Below are 18,818 nucleotides of genomic sequence, written 5' to 3'. Positions count from 1 at the left end.
TGCAGGAGATCCTTAGGGTAGTGTCCTAGGCCCAACCATCTTCAGTTGCTTCATCAATGACTTTCCCTCCATCATTAGGTCAGATTTACAGATGTTTGCTGATGATGGGACAGAGTTTCGCACCATTCGTGACTCCTCCGATACTGATGCAGTCCATGCTCGAATGCAACAAGATCCGGACAATATCCAGGCTTGGACTGACAAATGACATTCGCACCACACAAATACCAGGCTATGGCCATCACCAATAAGAGACAATCTAACCACCACCCCTTGATTTTCAAGGGTGTTACCATCACTGAATTCTCCACTATCAACACACTGACTGGAGACTCAACTGGACTCACCACATAAATGCAGTGGCTACAAGAACAGATCAGAAGTTAGGAACACTGGCAAGTAACTCACCCCCGACACCTAAAAGCTTGACCACCATCTCCAAGGCGCAAGTCAGGAATGCGATGGAATACTCTCAGCTTGTCTGGATGAGTGCAGCCCCAACAACATCCAAGAGCTTAACACGATCCAGGACAAAGCAGTCCGCTTGATTGGCACTACATCTACAAGCCTTCCACCACTGACACTCAGTAACAGCCGTGTGTACGATCTACAAGATATCCTGCAGAAATTCACCAAAGCTCCATAGACAGCACCTTCCAAACCCATGACCACTTCCATCTAGAAGGACGAGGGCAGTAGATACGTGGGAACACCACCCGCTGTAAGTTCCCCTCTGAGCCACTCAACATCCTGACTTGGAAATCTATCACCGTCCCTTCAATGTTGCTGGGTCAAAATTCTGGAATTCACTCCCAAAGAGAATTGCGGATCTATCTACAGCACATGGACTGCAGTGGCTCAAGAAGACAGCTCACCATCACCTTCTCAAGGCAACCTGGGATGGGCAAGAAATGCTGGTCCAGCCAGCAACACCCACGTCCCAAAAACAAACAGAAAATTAAATTAGGGAATTTTGTGAACATTACGATAACATGTTTTTGACCTTCTGTTGCTTGCTATCGATTCGGGCTTATGCTGCGATCACTTTTCCAAGTGAGTTAAACTCTCCACTCAATATTGATCTGTCTACTTACCAGCAAGCTGTGTTTTCAACGTTCTCTCTTTTCGTGCTGTAATGAGCAAAGATATCAAGGATTCCCTCCTGCACATGAATTAAGGTTGTTACCCGTATACTTTACCTGTTGGTTAACTTGCTTGCTGAATGTTCAAGCACGATGGGCCTCATGGCATATTGTTTCCTACAGCTGGTCACCATGTTATATTAGTGATAATGGTCTAATTATCAATCCATGATAAGTGACCGACTGATTAACTCCTTGGTTTCATTTATTTAAAACAGTATAAAACATGTTTGGGAGCAGATGCATTTGCAGCTTGTAAACTTGTAACAGACTAGCTGGCAGGCAGAATCACAACATGATGTACACACTGTAAATTGAGTTCTTTTGAAGGTGAGGAGACAAGGCACTCATTCTCTGAATCTGCCTCAGGCAACATTAAAACAGATGATCAAAACCTTGGTCAAGGGTGCAGGTTTTCAGAGATCCCCTACAGTGTGGATGCAGGCCATTCAGCCCATCGAGACCACATTAACCCTGTAAAGAGCAACCCACCCAGACCCACCCCACTCTATTCTTGTACCCCTGCATTTCCCATGTCTATTTCAAATGGCACGCACATTCCCAGACACTGGGCAATTTAGCACGGCCAATCCACCGAGCCTGCACATCTTTGGACTGTGGGGGTGATCTGGAGCACCCAGAGGAAACCCACGCAGACACGGGGAGAATGTGCACAGACAGTCGCCTGAGGCTGGAATCGAACCCGTGTCCCTGGTGCTCCGAGGCAGCAGTGCTAACCACTGAGCCATCATGCCATCCCCATCAGCATTTTATGAAGTTTTATGAGCATCCTAAAGGAAGAAAGAGGTGGAGATTTGAGGCAGGAATTAGAGGTTAGGACCTGTACCACTGAAGGCTAAACAGCCAATGATTGAATAAAATTGGTGCACTCAAACAGCCAGAAAAAAATGAGATAGACATGTTTGAAAACTCATTGAATTTTAACATGGAGGTTTTGTGTAACAGGGAGCTAGTTTAGCTCAGAAGATGATGAGTGAAGGCAGCTTGGTTGATACTAGAACTTGGGTGGCAGATTTTTGATCGGTTCAAATTTGGGGAGAGAAGAATGTCAGTGCCCAAAGAGTGCCAAGCAACCATAAGGTGCAGTATCATCATCATAATCTGAACAGCATGAGTTTAAGTTCTGTGATAGAATTTACCTGTCATTGCTGACAGTTTTCAGAAATTTTAGATACATCTTTAAAAAAAGTCATGCAATCATTTCTGTCCATCTCCAGTGTTAATGTTCATGAAAACTACAAGGCTCAAAACTGAACATTTTGATGGCAGACACTGATAAAATCACAAGGTTTTGAGGAAGGTCTTTCTCCACAACACAAGCACAAAGTCCAAGGCTCACGCTCCAGTGTGGTACTGATGGAGTGCTGCACTGTGAGAGGTGCCATCTTTCAACTAATGATCCAGCTAGCGCCTCACATGCATGTAAAATATCGCACAGCATTGCCTTGAGAGAAAAAGGGATAGGATTATTCCCAGGGCCAATATTTATCACTCAGCAATCGCACAAAGTATCCAATCTAGTCATTATCTTATGAGAGATAATGGGAACTGCAGATGCTAGAGAATCCAAGATAATAAAATGTGAGGCTGGATGAACACAGCAGGCCAAGGAGCATTTCAGGAGCACAAAAGCTGACGTTTCGGGCCTAGACCCTTCATCAGAGAGGGGGATGGTGTGAGGGTTCTGGAATAAATAGGGAGAGAGGGGGAGGCGGACCGAAGATGGAGAGAAAAGAAGATAGGTGGAGAGAGTATAGGTGTGGAGGTAGGGAGGGGATAGGTCAGTCCAGGGAAGACAGACAGGTCAAGGAGGTGGGATGAGGTTAGTAGGTAGGAGATGGAGGTGCAGCTTGGGGTGGGAGGAAGGGATGGGTGAGAGGAAGAACAGGTTAGGGAGGCAGAGACAGGTTGGACTGGTTTTGGGATGCAGTGGGGGGAGGGGAAGAGCCGGGCTGGTTGTGTGGTGCAGTGGGGGGAGGGGACGAACTGGGCTGGTTTAGGGATGCAGTTGGGGAAGGGGAGATTTTGAAACTGGTGAAGTCCACATTGATACCATATGGCTGCAGGGTTCCCAGGCGGAATATGAGTTGCTGTTCCTGCAACCTTCGGGTGGCATCATTGTGGCACTGCAGGAGGCCCATGATGGACATGTCGTCTAAAGAATGGGAGGGGGAGTGGAAATGGTTTGCGACTGGGAGGTGCAGTTGTTTGTTGCGAACTGAGCGGAGGTGTTCTGCAAAGCGGTCTCCAAGCCTCCGCTTGGTTGTAACTGATGTCCATTTCAAGTCCACCGACTCCCACAGCTACCTAGAATACACCTCCTCCCACCCACCCTCCTGCAAAAATTCCATCCCCTATTCACAATTCCTCCGCCTCCGCCGCATCTGCTCCCACGATAAGACATTCCACTCCCTCACATCCCAGGTGTCCAAGTTCTTCAAGGACCGCAACTTTCCCGCCACAGTGATTGAGAACGCCCTTGACTGCGTCTCCCGTATTTCCCGCAACACATCCCTCACACCTCGCCCCCGCCACAACCGCCCAAAGAGGATCCCCCTCGTTCTCACACACCACCCCACCAACCTCCGGATACAACGCATCATCCTCCAACACTTCCGCCATCTACAATCCGACCCCACCCCCGAAGACGTTTTTCCATCCCCACCCCTGTCTGCTTTCCGGAGAGACCACTCTCTCCGTGACTCCCTTGTTTGCTCCACACTGCCCTCCAACCCCACCACACCCGGCACCTTCCCCTGCAACCGCAGGAAATGCTACACTTGTCCCCACACCTCCTCTCTCACCCCTATCCCAGGCCCCAAGATGACATTCCACATTAAGCAGAGGTTCACCTGCACATCTGCCAAGGTGGTATACTGCATCCACTGTATCCGGTGTGGCTTCCTCTACATTGGGGAAACCAAGCGGAGGCTTGGGGACCGCTTTGCAGAACACCTCCGCTCAGTTCGCAACAAACAACTGCACCTCCCAGTCGCAAACCATTTCCACTCCCCCTCCCATTCTTTAGATGACATGCCCATCATGGGCCTCCTGCAGTGCCACAATGATGCCACTCGAAGGTTGCAGGAACAGCAACTCATATTCCGCCTGGGAACCCTGCAGCCTAATGGTATCAATGTGGACTTCACCAGTTTCAAAATCTCCCCTTCCCCCACCGCATCCCTAAACCAGCCCAGCTCATCCCCTCCCCCCACTGCACCACACAACCAGCCCAGCTCTTCCCCTCCACCCACTGCATCCCAATACCAGTCCAACCTTTCTCTGCCTCTCTAACCTGTTCTTCCTCTCATCCCTTCCTCCCACCCCAAGCCGCACCCCCATCTACCTACTAACCTCATCCCACCACCTTGACCTGTCTGTCTTCCCTGGACTGACCTATCCCCTCCCTACCTCCCCACCTATACTCTCTCCACCTATCTTCTTTTCTCTCCATCTTCGGTCCACCTCCTCCTCTCTCCCTATTTATTCCAGAACCCTCACACCATCCCCCTCTCTGATGAAGGGTCTAGGCCCGAAACGTCAGCTTTTGTGCTCCTGAGATGCTGCTTGGCCTGCTGTGTTCATCCAGCCTCACATTTTATTATCCTAGTCATTATCTTATTGCTGTTTGCTGGAGATTGCCATTTGTGAGCAGTTTAGCTGCTGCATTCCCTATAATATAAATATGACTACACTTCACATAGAGCACTTTACAGCCACTTTACATGAAATACTGACAAATGCGTTTTCAAAGGTGTTATACAAATGTAAGTATTTTCCTTTTTAACATCAGTCACTTTAATGTGATCTTTAAGTGAAGGGTTTGTTTTGTAAGCAAATACTGTTAATCGTCAAACCCATTTTCCTCCTTCTATCTGTTCAGTTTTTATCAGATTTGCAGCTCACCTGCCAGTCATGTAGGTCCTCGATGGCATGCTGTTTGGAAGTTCATCTGTGCACAGATGTGATGTGTTGATTGTGTGTCCTAGCTGAGAGACTATTGTTAACCCTCCTTAAATATTTGGCATCGATTTTTGTTTGGAGTAGCTACTCCTGGATTGGAGCTGGGGATATTCCATATCGTGGCTGTTCAGAAGGTCTGTCACTAAAGATGTATTGTAAGGAAAATGTCATTAGGAGGTTCCTTCAAAACAAATCATCGTGAACACAGACTAATCCTTGCAACGGTAGCAATAATATCTGTGTATTATTAACAAATATCAAGGCTTTGTCTCATTGCTTGAACACATGATCTTGTGTTGCTTAGCCAATAAGTGGTGTTTGTTATTACTTGTCCCTGTTGTGACGACACTGCTGCATTCAAATGACAGCCTGATGAATAGACTGTTAGAGAAAAGTTATCAGGAGAAAGGTGATATGAGGTGGAGTGTGTAAAACAATTGAGGTTGATGAATTTTGATTTTAACTTGTTGAGCTCAGAAATGTGTCTTCAATGTGGAAATGTGCAGGAATAGTAACTAATAGACTTTTTCCAATATGGCAGAAAATGGACAGTTGGACCTAATAATGTAGTTGCTGTCTTATAGATTAATAAAATGATTTCCAGGTGATTTTACAGCTGGAGTTCGCAGGGTTGTGGCAGGGTGTGCAGTTACTTATTTCCTGTGTTGCTTAATGCCTTAAATAATATGGAACTCATGGCAGGTCATGTTGCCTCTTTTTATTGGCATTTGCTGAACAGAAGAGTAGTCAGAAACAGGAATTTGCAATTTATGAGAATTTATGTTTCAAAGGATGATGGTATTGGAAGTTCTGCCTACTTTTTTTTAATGTTCAACTTATTTCCAGAGACATTGATAATCATAGAATCCCTACAGTGCAGAAGCAGGCCATTCAGCCTGTTGAGTCCACACTGACCTTGTGAAGTGTATCCCACCCACACCCACCTCCACCCCCCTTTCCCTATCCCTGTAACCCACCTTGCCTACACATCCCTGGACACCACGGGCCAATCCATCTAACCTGCACATTTTTGGACTGTGGGCAGAAACCGGAGGAAACCCACGCAGACACAGGAAGAACATGCAAACCTCACACAGACCGAGGCTGGAGTTGAACCCAAATCCCTGGTAATGTGCAGCAGCGATACGAGCTACAGAGTGACTGTGCCATGTGAAATAATGTGTTTATTTAAAACTGAAATGTGCTTTCTTTTTCACTTCCCTCTTTGCTTACTTGTCTCTGCTCTAATTCACTGTGGGCCATGATTAGTCACTTGGACCTTTGAAGTGCTGTATCACCCAGATATGAAATTGATTGACGAGGTTGGGATTGTTTTTGCTGGAGTGCAGACGAATGAGGGGGGAATCTCACAGAGACTTATAAAATTTTAACAGGACTGGACAGGGTAGATGCAGGGAGTATACTCCCGATAGTGGGTGTGACCAGAACCCAGGGTCACAGTCTGAGGATTCGGGGTAGACCGTTCAGGACGGAGATGAGGAGACATTTCTTCGCCCAGAGTGGTGAGCCTGTGGAATTCATTATCACAGGAAGTAGTTGATGCCAAAACATTGGATGTATTCAAGAGGCGACTAGATATAGCACTTGGGGCGAATGGGATTAAAGGTTACAGGGAGAAAGCAAGATTAAACTGTTGAGTTGGACGATCAGCCATGATCATGATGAATGGTGGAGCAGGCTCAAAGAGCCGAATGGCTGCCTCCTACCTACTGTGTTTCTTTGTATGCAATCAGGCTGGAGAATTTCTCTACTTCTTCATTCCTGGGACAGAAAAGTTTCAAGCTTCCAATCTAAAACCAGCGCATCTAATTCAGATGCAAAACACTAATGAGGCCAAGTAAATTAGAAAAAGTTCATTTAGCCTTTGATAGATTAGCCCTCTGGGGTTTTAAGCTTCACTGCACTAAAGTATGAACCTTGTTTTGTTTCTGTTTCATAGGAGCTTACTGATCAGCAGCAGCAATGTCACAGTTAAAGGTAAGGGTCTCTTTGCAACTTATGCAAGCCTTGAAATACTGCTAGTTTTCTCAACTTATTTGTCCAATGCCACATTGGAGTTTTCCAAATTTTGGTAAATAAATTGTAGTAGTCATATATTTTCATATGCCAATTGATTTTAAAGTGTGATTTGGATATGTAATCTGTTCAGAATTAAAAATGGCAAATTACGATATGGAAAACAATTTCAGTTGTAGTTTTGTCACATTAGCAATCTCCTAACACCTGGGAACATCTGTAAAATAACTTCAAAAATGAAAATAAACATAAGTACTCATAGGCCATTTTCCAAGAATTTTAACCTAGAAACATTCTCAAGTCATGCTCGCTGTTTAAATTGTTTATTTTTAAAGAGTGGAGACAATTACTGAAATTTTGCTTAGACAGATCGAATGAACATACCTAACACTGCTTTCATTTTTCAAGTGCTAAGCTTGTGACTTGTTAATAGTAAATTCAGACAAGAATGTTTCTGACAGATACAGCAACCTAACTCCGTTGATTGGGTTTGAGACCAATAATAGATTGATTGAAATTGGAACGTTTTCTTTCAATCATAAACGTCCTTGCTATTAATAGTTGATTCCATATGCTTTCAAACAATTACAAATTACGAATGTTTACATGAAAGCTGCTGTCATTTCCAGAAGGAAAAGGAAGGAGACTATTGAAGTTCCCCATTGACTTCCCTTTAAAAGAAATAAAAGGCTGAAATGTTAGCTTCAAGACAATGAAAGGAAGTAAATCTATTGATTGTCAGTTCTTTATTCTGACCATAATATTATAATTGGATTAGGATTGTGGGTGGTAATTGGCTTTAATCAGTTAGAGAATCTTTTAACTACAAAATAAATGTTGGTTGTGCAACTAAAGTTGATCACTTGAACAAAGGACTGGAAAGTGGAGAATGATCCAGCGTGCATCATTTAAACCCAGTCACATGTTGAGAAAAACAAAATTATGTAATTAAAAAATTAAATTGGTGTCCCCAACATGAGCAGCACCAGGCATGCATACCCTTATCATCTCTTAGGTTTCAGTTTGTAGCTCAGTTAACTGTATCAAGATATTGTGAGTGTCCCATCTCAACTCAAGGTCCCTGACCAGCCGTAACTAACTACGTGCTAAACTTTCACCCTGATTCTAGCCTTTGTGTTGCTGCCCTGCTTGTGTGCCAGCTTCTACCTAGCCTCCCTGTCATGTCCGCAGATGTGACCAAGCCTGGACGGTAATTCTGACTTTTTTCCTTTCTGTTCCTCTGATGGGAAGCGTTATACAGTTAGGTTTCGGGAAAAGGGAAGGTGAGGGGCCCTGATTTATACTGGACAGAAATATGTCCAGCCAGTTGTGCTGAGTATCTTGAAAGCTCAGATGACCCCATTTTACTGAGCTCCCACTCCCTGTGCCGTAAAATAAGTTGATCTGGGTGAGAATGAGACATTCATTTCGTATTCAAAGCCTCAAAATCTTCCAACAACATATCACCCAAAAAACAAAATGATTAACCGAGCACTCCTTTTCCAATGCACCACCTTCCAAATTCAAGACAAGACTATAAGAAATAGGAATGGGCCATTAGGCCACTTGAGCCTGCCCTGCCATTCAACATTGTAGAATCCCTACAGTGCGGAAGCACGCCTTTGGGCCCACCGAGTTCATACCGACCCTCTGAAGAGCATCCCAAACAGATCCACGCCCCGCCATGTCCCTGTAACTCTGCATTTTACCATAATTCACCTTGCCGACAACAGGCAGTTTAGCGTGGCCAGTGCAGCTAACCTGCACATCTTCGGAGGAAAACCACACAAGCACGGGGAGAATGCGCAAACTCCACACAGACCGTCACGCAAGGGTGACAACAAATCCGGATCCCTGCCTCACTGTGAGGCAGCAGCACTAACCACTGAACCATTGTGCCACCCTTTGGCTGATCTGGGATCAATGGCCTGTCCTGCAGCCAATTGTAAAGCTCGTAATGCTGCCCATTCAGATTATCCAATAGCTCCAGGGTAGGATGCCCTCCCCAGAGGGTTCAAGGCCTAGCTCTGCAGTCGGGAGGAGTTAGCTAATGTCTCCTCCGAAACATCTTTGCCGCGCCCCCCTTCCCCAACCTTTGTGAAGAGCGAGAGCAGTGCAGGGAAGTGGGCACCATGAAATAATTTGCATTTTACCAGAACAGGGTTTAAAGACTTCGTTTTAAAGGAACATCATATTTCGAGAGACTTCGTACTGTTGTGAGCAGTGGAGGGCCAATCTGTGTGTCCGATGTTTTCCAGTTAGAGAATTTCCGTTTTGATTCCAAGCATCTACACAGTAAGCAAGTTGATCAAATTATTGAGGAGGCATGAATCCCAGCTCCCCAGAAGTATGTTCTTTCATCAATTGATTCCAAGTTACGGTAAAACTCAAGCGACAGCTATAAGCATATAAAGGAATCACAAACTGATTTCACTTTGTTTGGCATTGCGGATCAACACATTACATTATGAAGTGCCTCATTTACAAACCCATTTATTCATTGTTGCTATCCCAGTGGTTTTGTAATGTCTAAGGTCAGAAATCACATGACACCAGGTTATAGTCCAACAGGTTTATTTGAAATCACATGCTTTTGTAACCTGCCAAAGGAGCACCGCTCCAAAAGCTTGTGATTTCAAATAAACCTGTTGCACTATAACCTGGTGTCGTGGGACTTTTGACCTTGTCCACCCCAGTCCCACACCGCCACCTCCACATGTAATATATAGGCTGTGTAATAGTGGTGTGAGACTAACCCAGCTACACCAGTGAAGTCCATGATTTGGTCACTATCCTATTTTGAGTCAACTAAGCTTTGCCAGAGTAGCATTGGGAGAGTGATAATTGCTCTCGGGATTAATGTCGGGGAGAAATCAACCCGAGGTTGTAATTTCTTCTTTGCAGCTCCATGAATGAATGAACATCACTTTCTCTTGAATGTTCTGATCAGTCTCGCTAGTTGCTGATTGAGAACAGGATCTGTGGTGCCCACTATGTTTGCTAGTATTTGCTGTCCAAATACAGATGGTCAGTGATCCATGCCCATAGAACCATGCTGCAGTGTGAACCTCTGCCCGAGGAGGAATATTGAGACGAGGGAGGAAACAAGGTCTATTACTCTCTAAATATTTTCCATCTGGAAACCTCTTTGTTCGCCTGTTGCATCTGCTGTAGATAGTTGCAGCAAGATATTCTAAGAAAAGTAACTGTTCTACATTTCAACTTTCACTTCTGCTGCATTTACCAAATTTACAGTACATATCACACATTATTAGTTCAGTTTTGACTTTAATCTCAAACACATCATTTACAGCGTACTTCAAATAATACAGGTAACCTGAGATAAGTGTTTTCATACACATTTACACTTCGGTTAAAAATATTCTCGAAAGCCAGTTCAAAATCCTAATCCTAATGCATTAAAATGAGTGAAAGTGTCCTGTATCATTCCAATTTAGAGGATCTGATATATAACTAAATATTTTGGCCAAACAATATTTTATTCTTTAGTAGTATGTATTGGCGAGCTGTGTATTCTTGTTCTGTCACTACAGCAATCCAATTGTTCTTTAATGTGGTGATAACTAAAGCTGTGGGAGAGCAGACTGAGGGGTGTTAATGTTCTGTTTGAACTTGGGTACCTTAAGCCTCTATGGGCCTGTCCCAGTAACCATCATTTCAGCATTAGCATGGACACATCTTCATTACTTTCTTCAGGCGGAGGTACCCTCCCAACTAATATAGCTTCTGCCCGCAGTGCGTTGTCTTCCTGCTCCACTTTCTCGAGCCCCTTGCATTGTACAACCTGTTCCCATAGCCTAAGTAATGCTGGCACGTCTGTGTTGCATGTCCCACATTGCTTGGAGGAGAGGAAAGTCTGCTGTCTCCTTCAAGTGGCTTTTGCAACGTTGAGTTGCTCGGACATTACTGAGGCACATGTGGGACTTGACTTACGTGAAGGCTTGGCCTGTGCTGAAAGAGCATAACAGGGACCTGCCAGTGCTCCATTGATGCTGCTCAGAAGGCACACAGCACATGCACTGAATGGCTGTCACTTTGGAGAAGAGCCATCCACTGGGCACCTGGAGTTATGTCAATGCAGGGAATGGGTGCCTTATGGGATAGGATGTGGGCACAAACACATATCTTACCACAATGCCACAAGTTTATCTGTTTTTGCGCTAAGTTAAATTAATTCGTTTTATACTAAAATATGATTTATTTTGTCACAAGTCATAGCTTTCTAAAGCACAATTAAATATTATTTTGAATTAGTCAGATATACTATACTAGACCAATCACTATTATTTAATATATAATTATTCTAAATTAACAAAAATTTGCCTATTTTATAAGATATAAATGTAATTATAAAGGTTAAGATTTATTGTCCTTCACTTCAGGTCTCCTCCATGTCTTGGTGCCCTGTTATCTGGACTTTTTTTTTATCAATTTTTACTTTAACTCGCATAATTCTTCCTTCTATACTGGACATATGACTCTTCCCTTTGAATATTTAATACAAACTGGGGTCTTTCTAAAGCCTCAGTTTTATTTCTCCGAGAGTTATATATTTTTAAATGCTTGCTCTGTTAGTTGTTCCAAAACAACAGTTGTGAAGTGATCTTAATTGTTTTAGCAGTTTATCATCTCACCAGTTGACTGTAAGCTGTGTGAATACATTAGCTTGTCTACCAAGTCTAATTGAGTTTCAGTGGGGGGATTAGCTAATTGGATGGTTTGTGATGTAGCGTGACACCAACAGCCGAGGTTTTATTGCTGTACCACTGAGGTTACCGTGGAAGGTCCACCTGAAATGCACTGACCCTTAGATTAAACTCACCCCTAGTCATCTCTCTCCAATGGAGAGCAGCAGGTGGTCCTTTGGGCTTTCACTTTGAGAGAATTTCAGCAGTTCATCATGACCGTATAATTAGAACTGTTAATTAGAGGCGTTGCTTTAGTTTATTTATTCATTCACGGGTTGTGGGTGTTGCTGACGTTTATTGCCTGTTCCTAGTTGCCCAGAGAGCAGTTGAGAGTTGACCACACTGCTATGGAGTCATAGATAGGCCAGACCAGTTAAGGGTGGTAGACTTTCTTCGGTAAGGACATTGGTGAACCAGGTGGGTTTTTCCAACAGTTGACAATGGTTTCGAGGTCATCATCAGACTCTTAACTTGAGATTACTTCTAAAAATTAAAATTTCAATGTTTGCTATGATAGGATTGGAATTTGTGCCCCCAGCGCATTAACGAGTCTCTGGATTAATAAACTAGCAACAATCCCACTAGGCCATCTCCTCCCCTGAGACAGATTTGAGAGACTAAGAAAAGATACGAACAAAACAGTGCTTTTGATTTGATCTGTTGTAGTTGTAATAACTTCTGTTGCTTAGCCATGAGATGGACATTTGGTGGTCAAATGTGGGGCATTTTGACCTTTAAAACTATAAAAGAAACATGAAAGTAAAGCTCTGCAGGATGCTAAATATTTCTGATTCAAACATTAACTCTGTGTTGATTGTAGTCATCCTTATCCATATGCAAATTGGGCAATTTCACATTTGAATACTGTGCTTCAGTTAAATTAAAAGTCAGAAAAGCTCTTTCTAGCAAATAGATTCCATTGTCTTTCTGAGGTCATCAGAGAACAAACTGAAATATCTAATGTCTTGTATCCCTATAAATGAATGGATTGAGTCATTTTTCTTATTGAACCATGAACTATCATTGTGTTGTTTTGACATGAACATGAGAACACAGGATTTATGAACATCAGTAGGCTCTTTAGCCCACTGACTAAGTAAGCTTCGCTTGGTCAGAAAGAGAATTTGGAGGCAGCACCGGACTTCGGTGCAGAGGAGAAGAGGTGCTTTTTGCTTGCTTTTCTTCTGGCTGATAGTTTCTAAGGTATTTTTAAAAATAGGATCATTTGAAGTCCAGGATTAGGAGCCCAGCACAAAAAGACATCATAAGTAAACCATAAATTTATTGGTTGGAGAAAGTCAAATTAGTATCTATCTACTATAGATTATTTTCAGACAGAATGTTACAAGGAGAAATATTTACAGGCAAACTAAAAGACCAGTACAGTACAGAGTCTTTTAAAAGTAAATTATGAACGAAGTAATTGAAGTAGAGATACTAGGACGGGCGGCCTGTTGTAACTGCATGAAGTGGGAGTTAGTGAATTTACTAGATACCAACAATATGGGTAGAATGAGGTTCTGCCAAGGGAATATGAGCAGCTCGGGGATAAAATTAAAAAAAGCAAAAAAGTTGATAATCTCTGGATTACTGCCTGACCCACAAACAAATCAACATCGGGTCAACAAGATTAAAGAGAGAAACATGTGGCTCATGAGACATTAGCACCAATCCCAGGGAAGGGGGAAGCTGTCCTGACGAATTGGCTCCATCGAATCTTACTAGGACTAAAATCCTGGCAAATCATATAACTAGAGCTGTGGTTGGAGCTTTAAACTAAATAGTGGTGGGGGCAGGGCTACAATTCGGTTGCATGGAAAAAGGTTAAAGCATGGGAGAGGTTATAAAAATTTCTAGAACAAGTAATAAAGCAAGGAGTGTGGAAAGGGTCAAGAGTCTAACTTCAGGCACAGCAGATAAGGGGACAACTACGAGAAGGGGGGTTGTCAGTGTAGGACTGAGGGTATTGCACATACATGCACACAGTACGTGAAACAAAGGAAATGAGTTTGTAGCACGGATTGAAATTGGCAGGTAAGATGTGGTGGGTATCACAGGGATGTGGCTGCAAGGGGATTAGGGCTGGAAACTAAACATCTGTGGAGGATACATATCCTGTCGATAGGACAGGCAGATGAGCAGAGGGGGTAGGTTGCCTTGTTTTTAAGAAATAAAATTAAGTTGCTCGCTAGATAAAGTCAGAAGGCATAGAATCTGTGTAGGTACAGTTGAGGAATCACCAAAGGGATAAAAAACCTTAATGGGAGTTGTTTACAGACCCTCTTGTCACATTGAGGGTGTTTGGCAGAAAGTAAATCATGAGATAGAAAAGGTATGTAAGAAAGACACTATTACAATAATCATGGGGGACTTCAATATGCTCGTGAACTAAGAAAATCAAGTTGGTAGCGAATCTCAAGAAAAGGAAGTTATGGAATGGCTATGAGGTGGTTTTTTTGGAGCGGATTGTGATAGAACCCAATAGGAAATGGGATTTGATGATGTGCAATGAGGCCGATGTGCTTAGGGAGCTGAAGGTGAAGGAATCCCTAGGGGCCAGTGACCATAATGTGATAGAATCCACCCTGCAGTTTGAGAGGGAGAAGCTGGAATCAGATGTAACCAGCTATCAACGTTACAGCAGAGGTCTCCAGATATTAGGTTGCACATAACACTACATGTTCAGTTGATCAACCGCATTAAAACATTCTGAATGTGAATTAGGATTATTAGTAATTGCGTTGTTTTGGCATAATTTCCATGACCCAACTTTGAGAGATTTTCAATCAGTGTTAGTACACACCTCAGGAGCAGGTAGGTCTTAGAGCCTGGCCTTCTCACCGAGCAGCATAGTCACTAGCCCTGCTGTAGATTTTCTCAGGACATAAATATTTTTTATCAACCTGTTTTATATGTCTTGCAGTGCACCTCTGGAGGTGGTGGGACTTGAATTCAGGCCTCCTAGCTCAGAGGTAGGAACATTACCATTGCCCCACAGGGGCCCTATGTCATTACTTTTGTTTCCCGGAATGAAATACATCTATCACCTTCATGAGTGATTTTCTAAAAAAAATCAGATTCCTTGTGGAAACCAATGTTTTTTTTCTACCTTCATATTGACCATTTTCCGCATTCTCAAATACCAATTTGGGTCAAGTAAATATTTCAGAAACTAACTCGGAACAGCCCATGATCAGACCCTAATCCCTGGCTGAAGGTATTATAATGTTACTGATACTGTCCTGAAGAACAGTACAGCATCCAAGGTTATATTTTCCGAGGGAATTCTGCCCAAATTCACTCAAAGACCCCTTTTCTCCTCTTTGCCAGCCCTCCTCACACACAAGAGATATTTGAGAAAATACTCACTAATCTGTATTCATTGAGCAGTGTCCTGCAGTTCAAATTATACGGTGACAACCCTGTGTCAAGTTGGAGGAACACAGCAGGCCAGGCAGCATTAGAGGAGCAGGAAAGTTGACATTTCAGGTCGGGACTCTTTCAGAAATGGGGAGGGGGAAGGGAGCTAAGAAATAAATAAGGAGAGGAGGGGTGGGACTGGGGAAGATAGATGGGGTGATGATAGGTGGATACAGGTTGAGGGTAGAGTGGATAGGTGAGGAAGAACCGATCCATCATCATCCCCAGCTATCTGCCCTACCCTTCCTGCTAACCAATCCCCACCACCCTGTACTTGCATTTACCTGTCAACAGCCACCTACCTTTCCCCAGCCCCACCCTTTCTCCCTCTCCCCTTCTCGACATGACACAGCCTGTCCATCTTCTCTCCCACCTATACCCTCTAACCATCCCACTGACCAATCTCCACCATTGCCTACCTGCACTCGTCTATCACCATGCCTTCCCCAGCCCCACCCCTCCTCTCTCTGTTTATCTCCCAGCTCCCTTCCCCCTCCTCATTTCTGAAGGAGAGTCCTGACCCTAAATGTCAACTTTCCTGCTTCTCTGATGCTGCCTGACCTGTTGTGTTCCTCCATCTCCACACTGTGTTGGCTCTGACTCCAGCATATGCAGTTCTTGCTATCTCTCAAATTATACTGTAATCATTTTATGAAGATTCCAATTGGAGTAGGATTCAGAGAATCTGGATCTACTAAAAACGGCCGGCTAATGCCATGATCACATCACCGGTAGTGACTTGTGTATAAAAATGCTTGGATACTTAGTTATTTCCCTATCTACAATACCAGACCTCCTGCATGAAGAAGATGAGTTATTTAGTTCCCAACAACGTAATATAATGTATTCCTTCAGAGAGGTTCCTCGAGGCAGACAGTTCACACTGAGCTAACTCTGTTCCTCAACTGCATTGCCATTGAAGCTAATGAAGGCAAAGTGCAGGTGATTTGATCTTGTCCACAGGGTGGTTTTCCAGCAAAAGTGAATCATAGCCAGTTGTAAAGTTTTGCTGTCCAGTCCCTTCATTCCGCATCAAAATGCCTGGTAATTATTTTATAGTCTAACTTAACTCGAGCATCCTTCTTTAAGACAGGGAGTTCTATGAATCCGTGAAATAATTCAGGGGAAATAGTCATAAATAATTTTTGATGTTCTGTTTCATGTACATAAGAGAATGAGTATGCTGGGGACTACTTCCCTCTTAAGTTAGATCCAGCTGCATGGATGTGGCAAGAACTCGTATGATTCTAGGCATTCAGAACTGCTGTAGTCTACAGATGCTGCGCTGAACCTCAGATATGGCTTGAGCATTTCCTAACAGTTGATAGAATTGAAGAACAATTTATTATCATTGTATTGTTGAAAATACAGTGAGATGTGTATAAGCCTCCACAATTCAGCACCGTTTTCATTACAGAAATTGTAAAAAGAAATAATTGAGACAGAGTTAGAACAAAGAATAATCTTTTGTTCCCTCCATGGCAATCTGGGTTTCTGGAGCGGCTGTGGGACGCTGCCATTGAACACTGCCCCCCCCACCCACCCAGGCCACTAAACCAAGGATTTCCAGACCACAGCCGTCACACTACCACCTCAAAAGCCACTACATTGCTGCCGTAGCGAGGAGAGGCAGACCAGACCCACCAAATTGCCAGTGCTGAAGCTGTTGCCACTTCACTCACCGCCTGAAACAACCACAATGCACTCATAGCCACGAGGCTATTATTATTTAGATATTGATGTTATTTAGAAAGTGGAAATGACTTTTCTCTCCACTTTTAATCTTCTTCCCGTATCACCTAGAGTTCAAAGCCTGAGAAATTACACCTGCAACGGAAGGCACAGGGAAAATGATATCAGTTAGTGTCATGCTTTTTCTAATGTTTGTTCACTGCACCCCCCCGCACAGATTATCTGCCAACTTGCAAGTATGAGGAATGTTAACAGTCAGTTAAACATGGAGGGAAGCAATGGTTGAAATGACATTTGATTTTGGATGTCCAACAGGGCTTTCCCAGATAATTTAAGAGTAACGGGAGTTAAAAGATTGTAATGGTGTGAAGTATCCAATTTTTGCCAGTGCTGTTATCTTTTTCTGAGTAATGGAAAGATCTTGTATATTTCAAATCAAACAATTTGTTAAGGCATAGCTTTCATTTCTGGTCTCTTGACAAAACCAGAGTGAGTTTGTTCTTTATATTTTGCATATGTAGGAAGTCAGATTTGAAATAAGCTTCTGAAAGAATTATTTTTCATTCCATACTTCTGATCTAGGCAATGGTGTGTCAATTTGAAGATTGAAGTGCTGGCAAATTGGGGCAAAGATTCCAAAGATATATGGCAAAGATATGACCCAGTTAGATTCATTCTATTAAATGTCTCTCGGATGTTCTTCCTTTTTGGAAAAGAGTTGAAGGCCAACCAGGAAACTGTGGGTAATAAAGATAACAGGTTCTTGGAAATCTTAACCTCGGAAGTTTGGCTAGGTTGGAAATGCAGATGTAGGAAACATTGGCACACAGGCCCTATCGGAGTTAGGATCATTGGAAGGAAAATTTAAGTATTTCTAACATCTGGTAAGAGATAGTTTGTCCCCAGAAGGCAAAGACGTGTGATAAATTTAAACACATCTCTGTGATCATAATGCTATTCTCAATTTTAATTGTTTTGGCAATGTCTCTGATTGCCATCAAATTTACGTTCCTTTGAGGCTCGCTACTGGGTGCCATGTTGGATTGTTTTGACTGTCTCTTCCCTTTCTGAGTTCCTTCGCATTTCTGTTCACCTTATTTTGATACTGACTGATTTCAAAGTCCCTCTGCCCTTCAACAACTGTCTTGAGTTTCTGAACATCTACCGCTTTTACCCAATGGCTAGTTAAAAATTGAAAGTACAGAAATCTGGCAAGAAAGAAGTTTTCAAACATTACAAAACCCAAGAGTGAAGGATTTTTCTCCTAAATGTAGAGAAAAGCACACCAGTATTTTGGCAAAATGCCTTTTCCAGTTGCTGTTTTTGAGAATTGTCCTTTTGAGAGAATGGGAAGCTTTAACTAAATGAGCATCTGTCGGTTTGCAGTGATTGGTCCCTATTGGTGTGGTTGAAGAACAAGTGACCTCAAGAAGGTGGGATTATCTCGCCACATTGCTTGGCATCATGAGTTGGATGATGCTGACATCACAGTTTCTGGGGAAAGTGGTCACGATTTTGAGCGGAAGATAATAAATGAAGTCAGCGCCTGCTTTACACATGTTGGTTCCTCCTTTTGGTCTTAGACCGCTGCAAACCTTTTCTAATGAAATTCATGACTTGAGCTAAAATCCTGCATTCATCCTTATTAGGACACCTTCAGGATGACCGACTTTTTGTAAAGGAAACTTGAAGTGAAGGAAAAAGAGAATGGTTACCTAAGGCATCGTGATGTTACTTTGAATAATAGTCTCTCAAATCCACACTTCTCAAATTTTAGGACTTTTAATCTAATTTAAATCAGTGTAAAGCAATTGTGTAAAACAATATGATGTCA

The 18,818-nt window shown here is 43.0% G+C and overlaps 1 protein-coding gene across 8 annotated transcripts in view; it reads left to right on the top strand.

Moving 5' to 3' along the window:
* ahdc1 (AT hook, DNA binding motif, containing 1) overlaps positions 1 to 18,818 on the top strand; it is a 207,702-nt gene that overhangs the window by 161,631 nt on the left and 27,253 nt on the right. For 7 of the 8 annotated variants that reach the window (XR_007250156.2, XM_059654408.1, XM_048558008.2 and 4 more), the window contains one exon: positions 7,087 to 7,124. The gene's annotated coding sequence lies outside the window, so the exon portion shown is untranslated. Of the gene's footprint in view, positions 1 to 7,086; positions 7,125 to 14,795; positions 14,845 to 18,818 lie in introns of all 8 variants that reach the window. The other variant, XM_059654407.1, reaches the window with a different exon arrangement.

This window comes from Stegostoma tigrinum, chromosome 24, assembly GCF_030684315.1.
Source record: "Stegostoma tigrinum isolate sSteTig4 chromosome 24, sSteTig4.hap1, whole genome shotgun sequence".
Classification (NCBI taxonomy): Eukaryota; Metazoa; Chordata; class Chondrichthyes; order Orectolobiformes; family Stegostomatidae; genus Stegostoma; species Stegostoma tigrinum.
The sequence above is the reverse complement of the archived record's forward strand: the minus strand, read 5'-3'. Positions and strand labels throughout refer to the sequence as shown.